This window comes from Nannobrachium achirus, assembly GCF_963921795.1.
Source record: "Nannobrachium achirus genome assembly, chromosome: 5".
Classification (NCBI taxonomy): domain Eukaryota; kingdom Metazoa; phylum Chordata; class Actinopteri; order Myctophiformes; family Myctophidae; genus Nannobrachium; species Nannobrachium achirus.
In genome coordinates, this window is record NC_137814.1 from 38,680,933 (window position 1) to 38,693,568 (window position 12,636).

The following is a 12,636-nucleotide window of genomic DNA, read 5'->3' on the forward strand; positions in this document are numbered from 1 at the left end:
GAGATCCCTAACAGAATCCCTTGTATGCCCATATATGGAGATCCCTAACAGAATCCCTTTTATGCCCATATATGAAGATCCCTAACAGAATCCCTTTTATGCCCATATATTATGGAGAAATCCCTGCTCTGAGTATCTGACATCAGTGTGATGTCACCTGTTTATGCCCATATATGGAGATCCCTGCTCTGCGTATCTGGTTGCTATGGTAAACAGTTGGTTGCTAGGGTAAAAAAACATGGTTGCTATGGTAAACAGTTGGTTGCTAGGGTAAACAGTTGGTTGCTAGGGTAAAACCATGGTTGCTAAGGTGGTTGCTAACGTACACTAACAGACCAGCAACAACAGACTGTTGCCACAGCAACGTACACAAAGGTTTGTGTACACATGTGGTGTGATGTCATACTGAAGATATATGACATCACACCGTACACAAACAAAGGTGTGACGTGTGACGGACGGACGGACGGACGGCCGGTGGAGGTTTTCATAGTAAACTGCTCCCTGACGGTCGCAATAACAATCAGCGGCGTCACAAGGGGGGGAAAGTGGGATTGAGTTTCTAGGGCCCAAGGTGGAGGGGCCTTAATTATTTTATACTTTAGCTATTGAAAAATAGACATGCTCACAGCGGCACCAAGTGCCACGCTGCGAGCTTGTAGATCTGCTATTTATTTATTTTTAGTTGTGAAAATGTGTGCAAATCTTTGAATATATGTATTTTTAAGCGAACATTTGTAACTAATTTTGCTTCTGGGGGGTCCCTGGAACTAAATATTTTAAGATGGGGGTCCGTGGCCAAATACATGTAATTGTGGGGGTCCTTCACATGAAAAGATTTGAGCACCACTGACATAGAAACATAGGCTTTTCAAAAAACCTTAGAAGGATTTGAAATATTCAAAGACTTGCACAAATGTTCATGATTTTTCAAAAAATAGCAGATCTACAAGCTTGTATATCTGCTATATGTTTTAACGTGTAATAATGCGTTCCCAGTCTAGATGGGTTAAACCCCCTCCCCTATGAAGAACATTCATGGGGGGCCCGCAGTGAATCCTTGTACCCAGGGCCCAGAATTTGGTGCGACACCCCTGATGATAACAATAGAATGCATCAAACTGTTAGAATAAAACTAAACAATTACCTTTTGTTCCTTGTGCATAGCCCAGAAGAGTCATGAAAACAAATAGCGGTTTAATGCACGTTTGATAGGCACTTAATATCTCACCGGCTTGTACAGTACATGTCAACCCAACAGGGTTACTGAATTTCAGCACCGCTGCCAAAGGACAGCTCCTGCCAGCAGCGCTGTGATAAAAACCCATTGCGCTGTATTCTTTCTGCCTTTAAAAGACACCGCGGGGCTCCTCTTACCAGCAGCTATACACACACACACACACACACACACACACACACACACACACACACACACACACACACACACACACACACACACACACACACCTCTCTCCTCTCTTCTCTCTCGCTCTCTCGCTCTCTATCCCCCCCTCTCTCTCTATCTCCACCTCTCTCCCCTCTCTCTCTCTCTCTCTCTCTCTCTCGCTCTCTCGCTCTCTATCCCCCCTCTCTCTCTATCTCCCCCCAATCCCCCTCCCTCTCCCTATTATTCACACGCACTCATTTAAACCTGCAGCCTTACACTGAACTCGTGCAAACGCCAGAGATCAAACATAGTGTAGGTTAACAGAGCTCGGCTCCACTACTTTTAAAGAGACCCTAGAGGGTCTCATTACTTCTCAGCGGCTGAGCTACTTTAAACTCTAGCCTTTATCTCAGCTCGGCTGTCCCATCTGAAGAAGCGAGCGCAGCCAGCTGCCCCACGAGTCCCTCCTGAGCCACGATCCTCAACTTTTTACACCCGACCTGCAGTCGCAAGGGGACATGACTGATAAAACTGATAAAAACGCCGGTAAGGAACTTTCACCATGTGTAGTAATTCGCGCTACACCTGCATGAATGTGTGAATGAGCGAGTCGTTTGCAGCGTTTGTGTGTGAGACGAGTGAATATGCGCGGACTTTGTCTATACAATTCTACTGTGATCCATTGCAGCAATATATAGGCACCGCATGCAGCAAAAAAATAACGGTGCCTAGTGTGTGGTATTAACCGCCAGGGGTGTAGGCTATTATTCTTCTTAACTTACTCGAGAGTGCATGGGCATCGTGGCACATGTCTCAGCTGTTTATGTCCCTGTGTAGCCCTAGCCTGCTCACCTCGGAGGCACCCTGCGTCACCCTCATCAACACTGTCCTCGCCGGCGATAAAATGACACTTCTCTCGATTCCACAACATATAGGCTACAATAGACTGTACAATCTATTGACCATAACTAGATGAAACTGTATTTATCTCTGTTGTACATGCTTTCAGTTTCAATACGGTCCCAATTTGTTTTTTAAATGTGGGATTTTTCTTGGCAAACATAATGCATTCCTTCACTCGCTCTGTCACTGCTGTGACGTGCGTGCTGCTGGTTCAGAGGGAAAGTGCTTGCTCTCCACTTTTTCGGCGCGAGATGAATATCTTCCTCCCCCCCCTGGTCGCGGTGTTGAAGCTTCAACCATCGGCATGCTGTTGACAAAGCCTCAACTCTGTTAATAATGGGCTATTATTAGGTGCGAATTGTTTGGAGTCTGCAGAAAACAATACAACATAATCATTCATTGACTAGGCTACAAAACAAAACAAAACAGATAAAACCGGGAGACCTCAGCCCTCAACTGTAGGCTATAGCTTACAGGCTATAGCTACTGTAGCAATATTGACCCATTGTTTTGACAAAACGGTAGCCTACAGCACATGCTATCAGACGCATATTTAAATAGCTTAAATTACTATTAAGAACATAAGAAGTCGAACCTTTAAGTGAAAATTGAGCCTGCTCCTGTGAGATATACAGTATTGTGGCGATGTATTCTCCACATACCTTTCGGGATATAAATTAATTGATACACCTAAAATCATTGAGGGACACAGAGCCCTTGCTTAGCTTAATGTTGGTAGCCCTTCTTCATGGATACTCAACCTGTTCAGAGTGCATACATCAACTACTCAAATACACACAAACATTTTCTGAGGTTTAGGTGGAAACTGGCAAGGCTGAAAGGCTTTGGCTCTAACTCCCTTAGAACGTTCCTGCAGTACATTTATTTATTGTAGGTTAGAGTCTACTCTATAGGGACCTCTGTATAGGACACAATGAATGCTATTGCAATTGCAAATAAATAATGTTAAAAGCATTGGAACTATACTTGTACATGATGTTACATTTTGCTTTTAATTTAAATTAATGTGTTCCTATTAGGTTCGATGCCCATTGGGTGTTCATTCATACCCACAGATATTTCCTTTATATGAAGCCGTATGGTATACAGACAATGGAACTTGGTCTTGGTTTTTAATTCAAGCCAATAGAGATTTGTTTTATTGCAGGTTTTAAATTTGTAGTTATACAGACATTGAAACATAAGTCAGTGTCACAGCACTGTCTCCTTCTTGTCCATTTATTTGACTGTGACTCATCATCAATGTTTTTGATAGCCACATGATCCTTGAGTTCCATGTAAAGAAAGTTACCATGCAGTCATGTTTCTATCACTAATATTGCTAAAATCAAACCAATCCTTACCTCTCAAGACCTGGAAAGAAATCATGCACGCTTTTGTCTCTTCCTGTCTTGACTACTGTAACGGACTAATTCTACCCTGAGCTGTTCTGCTATTCACAGACTTCTAACACTAATTGTAGAGCACATATAACACCAGTCTTGGCTGTACTTCATAGTTGCCCGTTAAATACAGAATTGATTTTAAAATGCTTTTAATATCCTATAAAGCATTACATGGCCTCGCCCCACTTTATCTGAATTGCTGCACTCAAAACCCAACGTGAGATCTCTCAGGTCCTCAAAGGCCTTCTGGACATACCCGCGGCCAGACTCAAAACCAAGGGCGACCGTGCCTTTGCAGTGGTTGCTCCTACACTATGGAACTCCCTTCAGTCAGTTGATGTTTTTAAGAACTTGTTAAAAAACACATTTGTTTCGTATGCATTTTATTGTATGACGTTTTTACCTGACCAACTTTTGAAGGTCAATGTTTGTTGTGTTATTTATTGCTCTCATGCCTTATGTGCCCTGTGATCTTGTTTTAACTGATTATATTGCTGTCTGCTGTACAGTACCTTGTAACACTTTTTTCAAAAGGTGCTTTATAAATAAAATGTACTTATACTTACTTACTCAATCAGAAGTACTTTTTCCTGTGTATGGAGATGGAGTACATTGGTATGTTGTGGTCGGGAAAGCACTGGTCATCACATAAAACCTCATTACTTCACTCGCACAAATATACAATACAGTTGGAGCTGGACAATATATTAATATTATGTTGATATTGTGATATGAGACTAGATATCACCTGAGATTTGGGATATCATATTGTAAATCAGAGATCTACAAGCTCACAATGCAATGTGATGCGTTGTGAATTATTTTTGATGATGTTGGGAGAGAAAGACTTACAACTCTACACTAAATAACATCTAGGCAAATGTTCCTACTTATTGATCCAAAATGACTCATCCAGTTTCACCAGCAGACCCCTGCAGCCTTCATAGCATAAAGTGGAGACTATAAGCCGCTACTTACGCAATTTGTTGTGGTCAAAAGTGTCTTTTCTTGAATCTGTTATTGTTTGTCATTGTACACACATCCGTACCTTGGTTGTCCCACATTAGCCGCCACAGTCTCGTATATCATGTGGTTTAGGGGTGAGTATTAAAAACAACTGCCAATCAAAGTGATTGTACTGGCCAATCACAGTGTATCTTTCCCTGGACTGGCAAAACACATAATAGCATAACATCTTTTTAGCAGATCACAGCGGCTCGTGTTGGGCAACCAAGGCATGGATGTGTGTACAATGACAACTAATAACAGATTCATGAAAAAATAAGAAAAAAGAAAAGAAAAAAAAGAGCATAGATGTTATTTAGTGCAGACTTGTCCTTTAAGCCTTTTGCTCCTCTAGGGTGCAAAGGCTGTTGATAAATGTCCTCCATTTCACACGTTTTTTGGCGGTTCTTTCGAGATCTCCCCAGTTGAACCCACTCTCTGACATTTCTGCCTCGACACTTCTTCTCCAGCTGTTGGGGGGACCTCGTTTCGCAGGAGGAACAGAGATGTTGAAAGTAGGCATCCCTGCCTGACGCCCCTCTTGACAACAAAGCTCTGCAAGCTGGCCTGCATGCATGACTATGCATGAGGTTCCGTTGTATGAGTTTTTGAGTAGGTTTATGATCTTGGTGGAGTGGTCCATCAGTTGCCCATTAGTGTTGCCCTATCTAAACTGTCAAAAGCGTTCTCAAAGTCAATGAAGTTGATGTACAAGGACGTGTTCCATTCAATAGACTGTTCAATGAGGATGCGTGACGTTGCTATGTGGTCTGTGCATGAGCGATCTTCCCTGAAACCTGCTTGCTGGTCCCGGAGCCTATTGTCTACAGCATCCTGGAGACGGTTAAGGATGAGAGAAAGGAATCTGTGATATCAAAGAAAATGATTTATTAAATCGGCGTTTCGGTCGTTAGACCTTCATCAGGACAAACATGTTTGTCCGGATGATGGTCTAGCGACCGATGATCTAACAACGTCGATTGATAAAGAGCATCCTTTTTTGCAAGTTACAGACAATGTGCAGGACCTTTTCCTTTCATTTGATATCATAGATCCCTGAACATTTGTAACTTCCTGGTTGTCCTACGCACCTGTCACCAACCTTTGAGGTGTGCATCGGCCTTCTTTTTAAATAATTATGATGTTTGGAAAAGAAAAGAAAAAATATCTTTCATATGCTGTGGTGTCTTTTGCCGAACGGACGACCGGTGCATCTTTTCGGTACACCTCTCAAGAAAAGGTACACACACACACACATCACACACACACACACACGCACGCACGCACGCACGCACGCACGCACGCACGCACACACACACACACACACACACACACACACACACACACACACACTGTGTCTGTTCATATTTCTCAACAGTTGAAATAAAATACACAGCGTTCAAACCTGAAATTAGAACAAATATTCATATAGTTTCTTCAAAATGTCTAGCCATCATCACAGAGTGTGTAATGTTTTTTATGCTGGTAGTACTGTAGCACAAACTGTATCCAAGAAACACATCCTTTTGCAGTGTTGATATGTTCAGTTTGCATAGTTGTCATTTTGTGGCAGAGTTTTGGCAGCTTTATTAGAACCAAACATTTATTATTTTGTAAAGCTATTATTCATTTATTTTTAGTATGTTGCATTGCAGAATATGAGAATGCAATTCACATTTCACATTTCATTCTTCTTCTTCAGAATCATGTTTTGACTCAGTCATGACTGTCAAAGGCAGGGCAGTGTAACTGCGTAAACATAAGAATGGACATGTCATTCAGTTTCCTGAATAACTTGTTATTTATTTGGTGTCATGTGTTACTTGATGTTGTTTGAGTTTATATAATCATGCATTAATATGTGCAGTCATTTTCTTAGATGAACAGACATCGGACAGTTGATATTTCAATCATTATTATATCATATGCTTCCAGCTTCCACATTAAGCATTGAGGGCTATGGGGTTGCAGTTACAGTTGCCTTTACCGCCGGTGTCGACTTACAAGGTGAACGCTTTAACCTCGCCTCTGTTGACACGTCAAGAGGCGAAATGAGAGAGGACAGGGCCAGCGTCTGCCCGTAATGTCATCACACACAGACCTGAGTTTGCTCAATTACAGACAGGGCACATCTTTTTTTGGACAGGATACAAGAGGACAGGTGTGAACAGCGTATGAGGTGATTAGAGGTGTCACTGCAGGATTATTTAAAAATCCATGCCAAATGAATCAGAAGCAGAGTCTCCTTTTATGTGCCAAATGCACAGCATGCACAAGGAATGTGGCATAGTGTTATGGTGCAGAGACATAAACTAATCCAGGATGAGCACAGACCAATACTAACATACTAGATTAAAATTGAGTGCAAAAATGTCCAGAACACATACCGGTATGTAACTATCAAGAAGAAATGGGGTGCCGCCGCGCGCCAAACAGTTAATAGCCGGTCCGGTGCATTACATTAGTGGGACAGCGCAACTGACAAAGGAGTAAACACTGGAGCATCTTGGACGATTAAATGCTGTTTTAGTTACAAGGTGTTAAGTGTCCAAGGTTGATTAACGTTTTGTTCCAAGTGCATCTTCATCAGAGTCAGACTGAGAAGGAAGCACTTGGTGTCGAAACGTTAGTCAACCTGTATATATTGCACCCTTTAAATAAGATACTGTAAATAAAAACACATTTAATAGCCTGTGGTGCTCCTGTGCTGTACCATCAGAGTCAGACTCTGAAGAAGATGCACTTGGCATCGAAATGTTAGTCGACCTGTATTTGCCTACTTAGCACCTTGTAAATGAAAAGGCATTTAATCGCCAGAGATGCTCCTGTGAGACACATACCGTACAGGCACATACAGGCACAGCCTGAGCTAACACAACAGACTAAGGCTACTTCCACCTCCTGGTGTGGTGTGGAGGTGTCATCTGAATGCAATGTGCCATCGCCTAACTTTTAAATGCCAATAATGCCAATAGACTAACAGAGCAGTCTGAAGCAGTTTGAACTGGTGTGAAGTTGTCTGTTTGGTGGAGAGTCACCTTAACGTGTAGTGCAAGTACTAGGCCTATTGAGGATTGAATTGGTTTATAATGTGGTCTTGTCAGTTTTATAAAAATATAAAACTGTGCAGAGTGAACATGTGCTATCCTATACTGTAGCTGCTATAAACTGTATATTTAATAAATATAGTTGTGCAAATAGATATCTTTCAGATATTGAATGTACTCTGTATGTACGTTGTGACTTGTAATATCAGTGGGTGGTTGGCAAAACGTGGAGCGATACCCCTCATAAATGGCATAGCCATAGCACTTGGTAGATGGTAGAGCTGTTTTCCTGACTTATTGTTATGTCCTGTAGTAAGTCAAGAGTGCAGCAGTGTGTAAAGACAAGCTTGAAGGTTTAAGGACAAGGTGTCTGCTGATGGGAATGTATAGAGGCCATTGTCACCAAATAAAAACAGAAAGTTCTACTTAAGTGTCAGCGAACCTTGCAGGTACTGTTAAGGATTGTTTATTTTGACATGACTTGCAGGTACTGTTAAGGATTATTTATTTTGACAGGACATATTTCTGACCACTGATTTAATAATCGATTCAATTGACAGAATGTTGAATGGTCAAATAATTATGTTTAGTGATCGTGTAATCTAATGTCTCATTATAAGCTATTCACAACGTTACTCAAAGGTGAATGCGTGTCTGCGTGTCTGTTACATATACAATGAAAAGTTATGTTTTTGACTGCTGGGAAATATATGTTTGATGAGAATGTAATTGAATACATCATTACAAAACAAATAATTGAAAAAAGTATTTTTGACAGATTACTTGATTATGAAAGTATTTAGTTACAGCGCGTGTGCCACTGCTTTAGCCTCAAACAAATGTAACTAATGCCCTTTAATTCTGTTCAAAAGTATCTTCAATTAAATAACAGTAATGCTCTGCTAACTGTACAAGGTAAATTCAGGACCTTTTTCAACTTTGGCTTAAATGCTTGGCATTGTTATTAGCTGGTAAACAAGTACATCCAATACCAAATACGACAGGTGCTGAGTCAAAGAAAGCTGTAGAGAGAAAGAAAACTGCTCACACACTGCTGGGCTTCGGTTTAGAACTGATTTATTGACTGCCTGATTGACGTTTTGAGCTCACATGCTCTTCTGACTGATGAGGACTGATCAGTCTTGTAATCATTCCTGTCTGATTGTGTTATTTGTTTGTTTGGTTAAGAACATATGGACAGATTTGTTTTTGTAATGCTCAGCAGCTGCACTAAAGAGATGATCAACCTTTGGGTTGAAAAAATCTGAGACAAAGGTCAAGGTCGCATTGGACTTGACTGGCCACCCAAGACGCATTACTTGCCTATGTTCCCTCAACCCCATTTCTAAGTAACTTCTCAATGATATCCTGCGACTATTGACTATTATGATAAGCAGCAAAATGATACAGATAAGCTGAAATAGAAAAGATTCGAAACTATGTAAAATATTCAATATATATATATATATATATATATGTGATATATATGATAGCAAATAGCAATTAACACTATACAATATGAAATATACAGCTGCCCTTTATTATACCATGTACGGTACACTATCGAGTCTATAGTATAGACTGTTGGGACTCATACAGTATAGTAGTGTAGGTATAGATAAATGAATGAATAATGATTATTTCACTGGTGGCGTGTACATTTGTACATTGTTCATTTATTCATTCCAACTAAGGAGCTGATTGGTGGCTGTTAGTTCAGGTGTTGGTATACAGAGAGCAGGGGGGCGAGCATGCAGCCATGTGGTGCTCCAGTGCTGGTGGACTGCAGGTCGAGACCTGCTTACTCAGCCACAGTGTTGTTTCCTGCCTGTTGGCTAATCAGTGATCCACTTGGATGAAGTGAGGCACGCTCAGCTGCGGGTGAGCTTGTCTTGGAGCAAAGTGGACAAGTGTGACATATTATGACAAATCCAGAGCATTATACTATCAACCTTTGGTTAATGTTCTTCTTGTTTAATGTACAGTATAATGTGTAATTTATCAGAACTGGTTTGTTTTGCTAATTTATTCATTGATGACAAAGATCAGCCTAGAGGCCATGTGTTCTTAGACCCTACATGTTCTGTAACCCTAAGTTGAATGTCACTCTCTGCCAAAGTGATATGCAGGCTAAATAGCCTGCATGTCCACTGTAAAAAACAATACAAATGAATGCAAATCAAACTGACAAGAAAAGGATTTACAATTTCAAAGAGACATTTGCTAAAGTTTGGTCGTGTCATTTAAATATGTGTATTCAGGTTCTGAAAATATAAAATGTAATCTGTGTAAAAAAGTACACTTGTTTCAACTTTGTTTCTACTTCTGTAGCACAAAAATCAGTTTAGAGTATTCAACCTATTATATCTTTGAAATAGATTCACCATTTCACTGTTATCCTTTTCAGTGAGTCTTGGAGTCAAATCATGCATGGAGCCTTGAAAGGTGTGTGAGACTAAAAGTTCAATTACAGATTGTAGATCTTATAGATTGTTTAATAATTATAGTAAATAATCACAAACTATTAATGCAATTCAAGGGAAAGAAAGTATTGTGCATTATTGAATTATAATAGCATAGAAGACATATAGCCTAAAGAACAATTGTATTTAGATTAAACAGTTAAGACACAAAACAAGTTATAGGGTTTCCATTATAGCTGTACGCATTGCAAAGTTGTTCATTGGTTTTGTTTTGCCAAGATTATTTGGCTATTGGCCTGTGATGACTATATAAAGTTGAATTATTTGGCCTTCAGCGTGTTGGCTAAGAACACAAAGGTCAGCTGATTGCCTCATCAGCTTGTAAGAAGCTCACAACAGGCCAACTTGGTAGCATAGATCATACATCAGTGATCTCAGGGCTGCAACTATCAACTGAATCTATTTGTGAGTTTGATTAGCCGTATTTTGTTCTTTATTGTACAACGATGTCATGCAAACATATAAGAAATAGCCAATCTGCTATTCTTTCTTTAAATTATCATTCCCAGTTATTCCCAATAATCGTTTATAGCTGATTAAACAAATGTGTTTGATTAACTGTTGCACTCCTACTCTTTGGTAAGCTTGGTTATTATAGGCAGTCTGTATTTCATTTCTATCATCCCCTTCACCCGCTGTGCTATCAATCCCTACCTTCTCTGTTTCTGTCTCTCTTTCTTGCCTATCCTTGTACACCCCTTCTCTCTCTCTCTCTCTCTCTCTCTGTCTCTCCTGCTCTCACTTTGTCTTTCTCTTGCTATATCTCTGTATTATAGAGGTGATATGCTCTGCAGTGGGACAGAGAACTTGGGATAAAACAGCACCATCACTGTATCTCTCACTTTGGGTCTGACGCCAGCTCCCCTCCCCACCCTGTTCCCTTCTCCCTCTTTCCCTCTCTGACCTTTTCTTATTTGCATGAACGCTGTTGTTGAAGTATTTCACTGACCCAAAAAACTATGTGATACGATATGATGCAATGTTGATTGTCAGTTTACCTTTGGCAGTTCCTTTCAAGAGGTTAACACAGAGATTAAACATACAGTATAATTACACTTTCCATAGACATAAAACATATCAAACAGTCATGAAAGTACATACTTAGAATACATTCTACACATCACAATTATATCCTTATCTGTTATATGTATACTGTATATGTTATCAGCGCACTGATTTTGGTTTATTATTTGATGTGCAGTAAGGAATTCTTCAGCAAAAGCGTCCTTCTTTGTACAGTAACCAGTTGATGGAATGCAATTTATTGTGCCTTGTGTCACAAGGTTGTGCAGGGACACAAACATAACTTATTAATTAAAGTAATTTATGTTAAGTCGCTGCATGCTTTGGTTGTGCAGTCCTGGTTCTAAGCACATGCCAGCAGAGAGGAACAATGTTCTCTCTGCACTTTGAACCACCCTTGAACACAATTAAATTCATGACGGTAACCATTGAACAGTATTGTCTAAAGCAAGGGTCTTCCACGTTTTCAGGCCAAGGACCCCTTAGTTGAGAGAGAGAGAGAGAGAGAGAGAGAGAGAGATGAAGCAGGGACCCCCACTACATATCACATAGTTGCAGATTAAAAATGTACATGGATTATTTATTATACAATTTAGACTTGACAGCACTTTCATCTGTGTAGGCTGGATTAATATGTATTTTCATATATTTAACCACTTGAACTGTCAATACCTACTAGTCTGCTCTTCTTTTCCTACACCAAACCCCTTTGCCAAAATATAGCTGATCTACAAGCTTGTAAATCTGCAATTTTTTGGCTATACTGTATGTTCCACTAAGAATAGGGATGCTAGGGTTCAAGTGATCAAACATGATCACACAAAGATTTGGCGGACCCCCTGCAGTAACTCTGAGGACCCCCTAGGGGTCCCGGACCCCCTGTTGAAGACCTTTGGTCTAAAGTTAACTTCAATGCTCAAATCTCAGTCTCACTCACTCCAGCTTGCTCAAAATGTTTTATGTTATGGCTCCCTCTAGTGTTCAAAGCTATTTATAACTCGGCCTGTAAGTCAACTCTAGGTGATAGTTGTCACTCTGTCCCTGTTATAAGAAAATAAGATGCAATCTTTGTTCACCTTGGTTATTTCATTGCATTTGAACAAATGACTCGGTGCTTTGGAATGCCATGCTTTAACTGTCAAGAAGTGAGCAGATACGAGTTAAACGTCGACTATAAAAGCTCAGGTGCTATATCACACTGACGCAAAGAACTTGCACTATTTATGAATTGAACGGAAATAATGCTATTTCTTTCCCAGAAAAGTTTAAGGGTGGGCTTTTTTCCTATAATTTCCTTTAATTTATTTTCTCTTCTCTTCTCTTCTCTTCTCTTCTCTTCTCTTCTCTTCTCTTCTCTTCTCTTCTCTCCTCCTGTGAGATAA